The sequence below is a fragment of the Heterocephalus glaber genome, unplaced genomic scaffold (assembly GCF_053883595.1).
Source record: "Heterocephalus glaber isolate CG9 unplaced genomic scaffold, H.glaber_assembly_v1.0 deba00001175, whole genome shotgun sequence".
NCBI classification, from domain to species: domain Eukaryota; kingdom Metazoa; phylum Chordata; class Mammalia; order Rodentia; family Bathyergidae; genus Heterocephalus; species Heterocephalus glaber.
The window spans coordinates 1511996-1520471 of NW_028258207.1; positions in this window are offsets into that span (position 1 = coordinate 1511996).

The window sequence follows — 8476 nt, forward strand, 5'->3', positions numbered from 1 at the left end:
ATGTTTTAAGAACAGGCCTGCTTTCGTGGATTGCCTCAGTAGGAGTCTGCTGGACTTATGATTAGAGTCAGATCGTACATTTGATAGTAATGCTGTGCCCTTCGTGTAGCACATCAGAACACATATCCCAGAGTTGTCCCTAACCTGTCATCATTTTATTACAGACAGCTAAGTTAGGAAGAAGTATAGGCAGTCAGGGCAGGCCCTGGAAAGAATCAGGACAAAGGTAAAACACCTTACAATGGTGGCCAGAGATGCATCCATTGGAGACCAGGCCTCAAGATAAAGATGAAATGACCAGGCCTGCATACTTTCCCAAGGGACAAGATAAGTGGCAACACCAGCCTAATGAAGTCCAGAGAGACATCAGCCGCCCGGGGGTGACCAGGACCTCCAGACCCATCATTTCCTAGAGAAAGTCTGTTCTTTCCACGAACACTTGTTATGCAACGATTTTGCCCACTGGATCACTGTTACCTAAGCCACCATACTTGTAAACATACTGGTTGATCATAGCTTTCAACCACATTGTACCCATGTGGTTTTGCTCTATAAAACTTCCCTGTAAAGTGGGGTCCTTGGCTACCCATTTGGGACCCCTCCTTCCTCTCAGGAACTAGCCTATCAATAAATACTTTTAACCTCCATTGTTCCTAAAATTCACTCAGTGTTAGAGAATATGAACTCAGTATATCAGACAGCTAACAGGTTAAAATTGTTATTTCCCTTCTATCATGTGGAGGTCCTATTTCATCTCCTACATCATACCTATATCCATTTGATTAAGGTGTGATCTTTGAGCTGACAATTCTAAATGTGTTTCAAGCCTTTCCACGGAGTTCTCTGGCAGCACATCTCCCTGGGACTGTACTAGCAGCCTAAGAGACCAGCTATCTTTATTCTCTGTTCAGCAATGACAAAGCTTTTTTATTTTTATGTATGTATTTATTTTGGGACAGGCTCTATGTAGTCCAGACTGGCCTTGAACTCACTATGTAGCCAGACTAGCCTGAGACTCAGAGACCCTCCTGCCTCAGCCTCTAGAGTGCTGGGATTACAGATGTGCACCACTAGATGTGCCCAGCTAGAGAAGGATCTTTTAAAGAAGTAAATCAGATCACATTACTTCAGATCAAAGCACTTACATTGGTTTGCAGAGACTTTAGAATAAAATCTAAACTTACACTGACTTCGCATTGTGACATAGCATTATGTTCCTATATCCAAATGCACATTAGGGCCTCTCCCCCTTCAATTGTGTTTCAGCCACACTGCTCACATGGGCCAAGCTTTCTCCCGCTATATGATCTATGTACACAGTATCTGCCCTGCCTCTTTTCATAGTTGCTGTATGGCGGTGCCAACTTGTCTCTTGTACTGTTTTCTAGATTATTTCTTCTGAGACAACCTGGTTCAGTGGTAGCAAACCTATAGCATGGATCCGCAGCAGGGTGTTGTTTATCATTGAAAGCTCTAAAAGGTTCACCATTGCTGACCGAGGTGTCACATTGTCATTCAAGGGTTAATACCAAACTACTCGGGTGCACCACTTAGTTAAACTGAAGCTCGACTGGGGACAAAAGTCACACCATGCCACACAAAAGCGAAAGTAAAGATAGCCTTATTACAAAGTTTTAATCAATGAACAATAAGACATTACAAAGAAAGTATGACAGATAGAAGTAATACATCACCAGTCAGGGTAGCACCTCAACAACCACGGACAACTAGGGGAGTCCCCAGAGGGCAGCTGGTTGGGGTCCCGCTGGGCAGAATCCCTGCAAGCAGCTCTAAGAGTCTCCCAAAGTCCGCTTTTCCCTGGCAGCTTATATAGCATGTTACACAAAGGTGGCCGCATGGCAATAAGGCGTATGTGTTTCAGAAGGATCTGCCTAGAAGCCGGGGCGGAGTCCTGGTACCACATAGTCCAGATGGCGGTGTTTATTCCCTCAAGGGCAGTCTCTTGGAGAGCAGCCCATCCTGCTCGAGCCCAGCACACACACAGGTCACATTTGTATCACTTGAATCTGAGTAACTCTGTGCTCCCTTCATACATTAAAAAAAAAATCAGTCCTCTCCATCCCTTGACTAGCTCAGTTTTTCCCTTGAGTTACCACACTTGCAGTTATGTATGTATTTATTTTTTGGTACTAAGGGTTGAACCCAAGGACTTTGCACTGAACTACATCTCCAGTCCTTTAATTTTTTTTTTTTTTTTTGAGACAGGGTCTAAGTGCTAAGTTGCCTAGGTTGGTCTTGAACAGGTGGTCCTGCCTCAGCCTCCCAGAATGTTGGGATTACAGGCATGTGCTACCATGTTCAGCAACTGCAATTATTTAACTTTGTTTTCTATGCACTTGAATTGCTGTTTTGTGCCAATTATAGTAAGTTCTGTGAGGGCAGGACCTGGTCCATCCTTTGTTTCATCTCCTGATAAAAACTTTTGGCACTGCTTGGTAAAGGGGCCTAATAAATGGGTAGGAATGAATGAGTCTTTCTGCCTTGCTATCTTGCTTTATAATTTACAAAGACATGAACAAGAACACCGTGTTGGTACTTTCTTTGTTAACAGCCCCAAATTGGAAATTTCCCAAAGACTCATAAACAAGAGAGTGGGTCAGCAGTGGCAGTTTGTGGTATGAAGGTTGCCAACTACTTCATGGAACATGGGCAAATCTTACACATAACACTGAGTGAAGTAAACTGATGAAGAGTAGCTGTTATATGATTTTATTTACATAAAATTTAAGACAGGCAGAACTGTCGCATGGATGTGAGAGGTTACTCTGATTGAAGGCTAGAGTTGCTGGTCGTGTTTCTTCTTGAGTGTGGCGAGCTTGTGAGACTCAAAGTCCTATCCTTCCTGTTCCCCTTTCCTCCCAATTTATGCATATTTTTCCTATTGAGTTTTCTGGCTCTACCTCAGAGAACCGAATTTGGGGAGGAGCAATAAGCTGCCCTCTGAAAACGGGCTCCCCGCGGGGCTCACTAAATGCACTTTGGGATACCACGTAGTTATAAAGACTTTTTTATGGTCTGATTACTGCCGATGACACCTCTGTCGCATGTCCCGCGCGTGTTCCTTTGTCCCTTACCGCGAGGATGAGGTAGGAACTCCAGCCTGGCACGCGAGGCCTGCAGTCACGTTCCCAGTGGCCCCCGTCCCCACACTCCAGTCCCGCGGCCTCTCGGCGCCCTGGGTCCTCAGCGTCCCTCTTGTCCCCACCGACCGCAGTGCACCAGGAGGAAGCAGCCCACGACCCCTGCTCAAGCAGCATCAGGCTGCTCCAGGTTTCTCCCACGCTCCATTACTCTGGCAAGGGAATCTTCTCCGAGCAAACGCCGCATCCATCCAGGCGTCCTTGGACGTGCAGATGTGTACTAGAGAACCCTCATCAGCTACCAGGCCAGAAAGCAGATGACCCCGCCTAGAGCCCTGCCTTACGGAAGACCCGCCCGCTCGTCCAATAGGCGGAAGAAGGGCAGTTTGAGGGGGTTGCCAGGAGCGACGATAGCGTCCTAGGTTTGCCCTCCGCTCCTCCCGCCTCTAGCTGCAGAACCAGGCCCCTTCCGGTGCGCTCAACCAGTTCTTCCAATCCGCGGGAGGAAGGGCAATCCCAGGGCGTCGCCAGGAGCCAACATGGCGTCCCCGGCTCGCTCTCTGTGGTTTTTTAGCTCTACCTGTGGAGCCACGCCCCTTCGGTGCGCTGCCACAGGCTCTTCCAATCAGCGGGAAGAAGGGCACTCCTAGGGCGTCGCCAGGAAATTACTACAGGGTCCGCTCCCTTTCTGCTCATTCGGCCTTTAGCTTCAGGGACACGCCCCTTCCTGTGCGCTCCACCGGCTCTTCCAATTAGCGGGAGGCAGGGTAATCCGAGCGCGACGCCAGGAACCATGATGGCGTCCCGCACCGGCTGGGCGGGCCTCCGCATCTGTAGCTGGGCTGTCCCGGCCGGACGTCCAGTGGCCGAGAGGCGCGGCGGGGCAGGGCCCCTCAGGCGACTTCGCGGCGCTTCGCGGAACCTGACTAGGAGCCGCCGCGGTGCCGCTGCTGCTCGTGGACCGGGACGTGGCCGTCGGCTCCCCGCGGAGCCCGAGCCGCAGGTTTCTTCCCTGGAGGTGGAGCCTCCGTTTCGCAGACTGTTTGGGGGCGCCCAAAGAAAAAGGGTCTAAGCCCGTCCGAGAACGAGCCGAGGCTGCCCAGGACCCTGACTCTGACATGTTTGTCTGATCTTAGTTGGTAGCTGCGGGCTGCAGAGTGACGTTTCCGTCCGGCCTGCGGTGTGGGCGCGAGGTGGTCCATCGCGGTGTCCGTGGCGTCAGGCGCTTTGTCCGTCTTGGGAGACTCGGGATCCGACTCGGGACCCTGTGTTACTGCCTGACAGTTACTGCCTCGCATGGTGGACAGGTGTAGTTACATCTAACGGGGACAAGTGGGTGTTGTAAGTCTTCAGAGTTTACAGGAGGGGAAGGGGACATAAAAAGTTAAAATGTGTTACGACCGTGTACCAATTCCCCACAATGATTGTAATTTCTGTGTACAACAGACGTGTACAAATAAAAATATCAGCAGTCCTGGGAACTCTGAAGCTGAGCAAGACAGTGTCGACACCCAGTCAGCCTAAGACCACGAGGGACAAACCTGTAATCGAGGAAAATCCAGCCTGTTAATCCACAGCACTGAGCAGGATACGCCTGCCGGAGACCATGGGGCACTTGACCAAGAGGGAAAGACAGAGTTGTGGAGAAGTGAAGTTTAGGTGGAAATTTTTTTTTTTTTTGGTACCGGGGATTGAACTGGGGACCTTGTGCTTTCGAGGCAGGCAGCAGAAGCACTGAGCTAAATCCCCGACCTGTTTAGGTGGAATTTAAATGAAGCTGCTTTGCTAACCTCAAAGCAAATCAAGACAGAGAGGGGCCACATCCATCCTAGACTGCAAAGTGCACCTGTTTCTGAGTTTGGCACCTGGCTTGTGAACTGAAGTTGCCTATTTGTCTTCAAGTGTTTTGAACTGGGTGTGGTGGTCTTCCCTATAATCCCAGCATTGGGGAGGCTGAAGCAGGAGGATCACCATGAATTCCAGGCCAGCCTGGACTACATAGTGAGTTCAAAGCCTGGATGAAATACATAGTGAGATCCTGTCTCAACATAAGCCTTGAAAGGGTGTTAGGGCAAAACAGTCTGTATCAGGGTTGGCAACCTTTTCTTTTTGGCTTTTTGAGACAAGGTCTCACTATGTAGTTCAGCCTGGCCTCAAACTCTTTGGGAGCCCCCTGCCTCAGCCTCCCAAGTGCTGGGATTACAGACAGGCATGTGCCACCATGGCCAGTGCAACCTTTTCTTGTAAAGGGTCTGGTGGTAAATATTTCAAACTTTGATAAATATGTGGTCTCAGCTGCAGCCCTTTATTTCTTATTTTAGAGCAAAAGTTGCCACCGATGACAGCAGTGGATGGGAGTGGCTGTGTTCCAATAGAATTTAAGAGCGCACTGGGCTGGAGCCGGCCTGCAGGTCGCAGTAGTTCCCTGGCGCTAGGTCTAGATGCGGTCCTACAGGCATCCCAGTTTGTCTTTCTTAATCCCTGTAAATTGATGATGTCCTCAAATTTGTCTTAAATTCCTTCCCATAAAGTGGTGGTGACGCACTGTGAGTGAGTGTGTCAGGGGTGTTCCAGCACCTTCCGTGCATCCTCTTCATTGTTGTGGCGGCTCTTAGGAGTTTGTGATGAAGGCCATTTTCCTGTGAGGTAACTGAGGCTCGGAGCTCAGTGTCCTGCTGAAGGCCACGTGAGAGCTGGGGTCCTTGATGCTGAGATTTCAGGCCCTTTGCTTTCTCGCTGTGTCTGCAGCACTTGTGAGAACAGCACAGCAGGAGGTGGGGCTGCTGATGTCCCCCTCCCCCCCCAGTACTAGGGATTGAACCCAGGGCCTTTGCACTGAACTGCATCCCCAGCCCTTTTTCATTTTTAATTTTGAGACAGGGTCTTGCTACGTCCCTTGTGATCCTCCTGCCTCTGCCTCCCAGAGTGTTGGGACTGCAGCTGTGCACCACCACACCCGGCTGCATCTGATGCACTTTGTGAGAGAGATGTCAGGGCAGGCGAGGAATTCCATATGGCCAGTGAAACTTTCCTTCATCTCTGAGCATTTTTTTCATGCAGACATGTATCCATCATTCTTTCCTTTAGAGCAGAGAGAGGCAGGCTCCGGGCCCAGTGAAGTGATCTCCTATTGATCCTTTTCCCCAGCCTTCCTCTCTTGGTTTCCTCATCCTACTGGTGAAGAAGGCGGGTGCTTTGGAAATTGTAGCTGACGCCCTGCCCAGTCTGCTAGCAGGCCATAAGTGGTACAGGCGTCCTGCTTCCCCATAATTTGGCTGTTTTTATTAGGAGTCTGACAGAAGTCTGTGTGACTCATGGGCATGTCAGGTGGCGGCCGGCCGGGGAGCACAGCCACTCTTCCAGTGGCTGCCACAGGATTGGGCAGGATTGAGATAACATCCAGCTGAGGTCAGGGTGACTCCAATTAGATTCCTTTCCCTGAATCGTAGCTCCCTCATGACATGATAGGTTATAACCCAGTTCTGGTCTCCTTTTGTTTCTTCTGCAAGAATGCACTGCCTCCCTTTTGGTCTTGTCTGTGATAACTGCTATCACCAGATGTCTCAATACACCCTGCCTATTTCTTGCCACAGTTGTAATCAATAAACACTGGAGGTCTCAGGTGCCTTTTGTCATTGCTGCTCACAGCAGCTCAGACGATCCCAGATCCCTGCTTTCTGTTTAAGTCTTGTTTGTTTCTTTTGTTCTCTCTCCTTGCGTTGTATTTGCAGGCAGTTGAGACTCTTGGCTGGGGTCCTTGATAGGGATATTTGAGAGTGTAACAAAAGAGAGCAGTAAACAGAAACAGGTCCTCAGCAAAAAGTCCAAAAGGCCCAGAGAAAAGAAAAACACAAAAGCTGAAGCACACATAAAATACATGAGATTTTGGTATCTATCCAGATATGCAGTAAATTTTCCAGCTGGGCATGGTGGTGCATGCCCGGGAGACTGAGCGGGGGGGTCCCAAGCTGGAGTCCAGCCTGGGCAATCAGCCAGGCCCTGTCTCAAAACAAAACAGACAAAGGGTTAAAGAGCTCACTGTGAAGGCCCTGGTTCAATCCCCAGCACCCGGTACATGCACACGGAAGTGTGGATTCTTCTTATTCCCAGATTCCAGTTAGCCAGCGCCCCAGCTTCCCTGGCGGGTGACCACTGCCATGGAGCCTGTGTTCCTGAGACAATAGCGTGGCTTTCTCGTCCTCCAGAGGAGAGCGCACTTGGTGTCTCTGTCTTCAGGAAAGGCACCCAGATTCTTGCTCAAGGAGGTTTTGTTTTGTTTTGTTTTTTTGAGCTATTGGCAGAATTTATTGAGGTAACACAGGCAACATTCTTAGCATAGTCCTTGGCACCTAGAAACACTAAATTTGGTTTTTATTCTTTTGATTTCCCCCAACATACCTTACACTGTATTATATTTTGAATCTCCTGGCATATAGATTATCAATTTATGGACACATATGTTGTGTTCTGGAAGGTTGTCATGCATTTGGATTTTTTTATTGACCGAATTTCTGAAGTAACTGAATCGGTTTTTTAATCTATGACTTTCTTCTACCTTTAAGAATAATTTCCAGCTTATAAAACTGAATTTTCTTTTCCTTTGTCTCCTAAAGTCTTAAATGGTTGTAAGAACCACACAATAAAAAGGGGCATTAACAGTAAAATAGAAATCGGTGCCTGGGTGTTCTCACAGGATGGGAGGGTTTTCCCCTTTCTCTCTTGGAAAGAAAGGAATCACGTAGAACCTTCTCCCTTGCCCTGATGGTACAGAGGGCAGTGGGTGGACTCAGTTTTCAGTCAGGGCAGCTTTTTACCTCTTCCGTGGCTTCCCTAGGGACGATGGAGGACGAGTGGCGGCTTAGCGTAGCCTCGCCTGAGAACACCCGCCTTTGGTCCGCTCGGCCCCGAGCAGGGCCCCGGGCCAATGCCGCGAGGCAGACGGGTCTCTGTCGGCACTGGCGGTGGAGACTCACTGCACCTCTGCAGGTGGCTGCAGCCAGCCTGGGTTAGTCCTCTCCCCGCCCTGCCCATCACAACTGGCCACCCATGCTGAGTGCGCTCTGAAACCAAGTCTTCCACGGAGAGCCGCCTTGTGGAGCTGCCTGGTGAAACACTGGCTGCTGGGGAAATACCCCGGAGTCAAGGTGGGGTCAAGGACTTTTGTTTTCTGAGACCGGTTTCCCTACATAGTTCAGGCTGGCCTGGAGCTCAGCACAGACATTCCGTGCATAGCCAACCACCAAGTTCTGTTCCTGTGAACCGGTCGTTAAACGAATCGGTTGCTAAGTGAGGAACTGTATACAGTACGTGCGTTACAATATTCAGAACAAAGAAACGGTCGAAGGAAACTCCGACTTGATGACTGCTTTCATTCT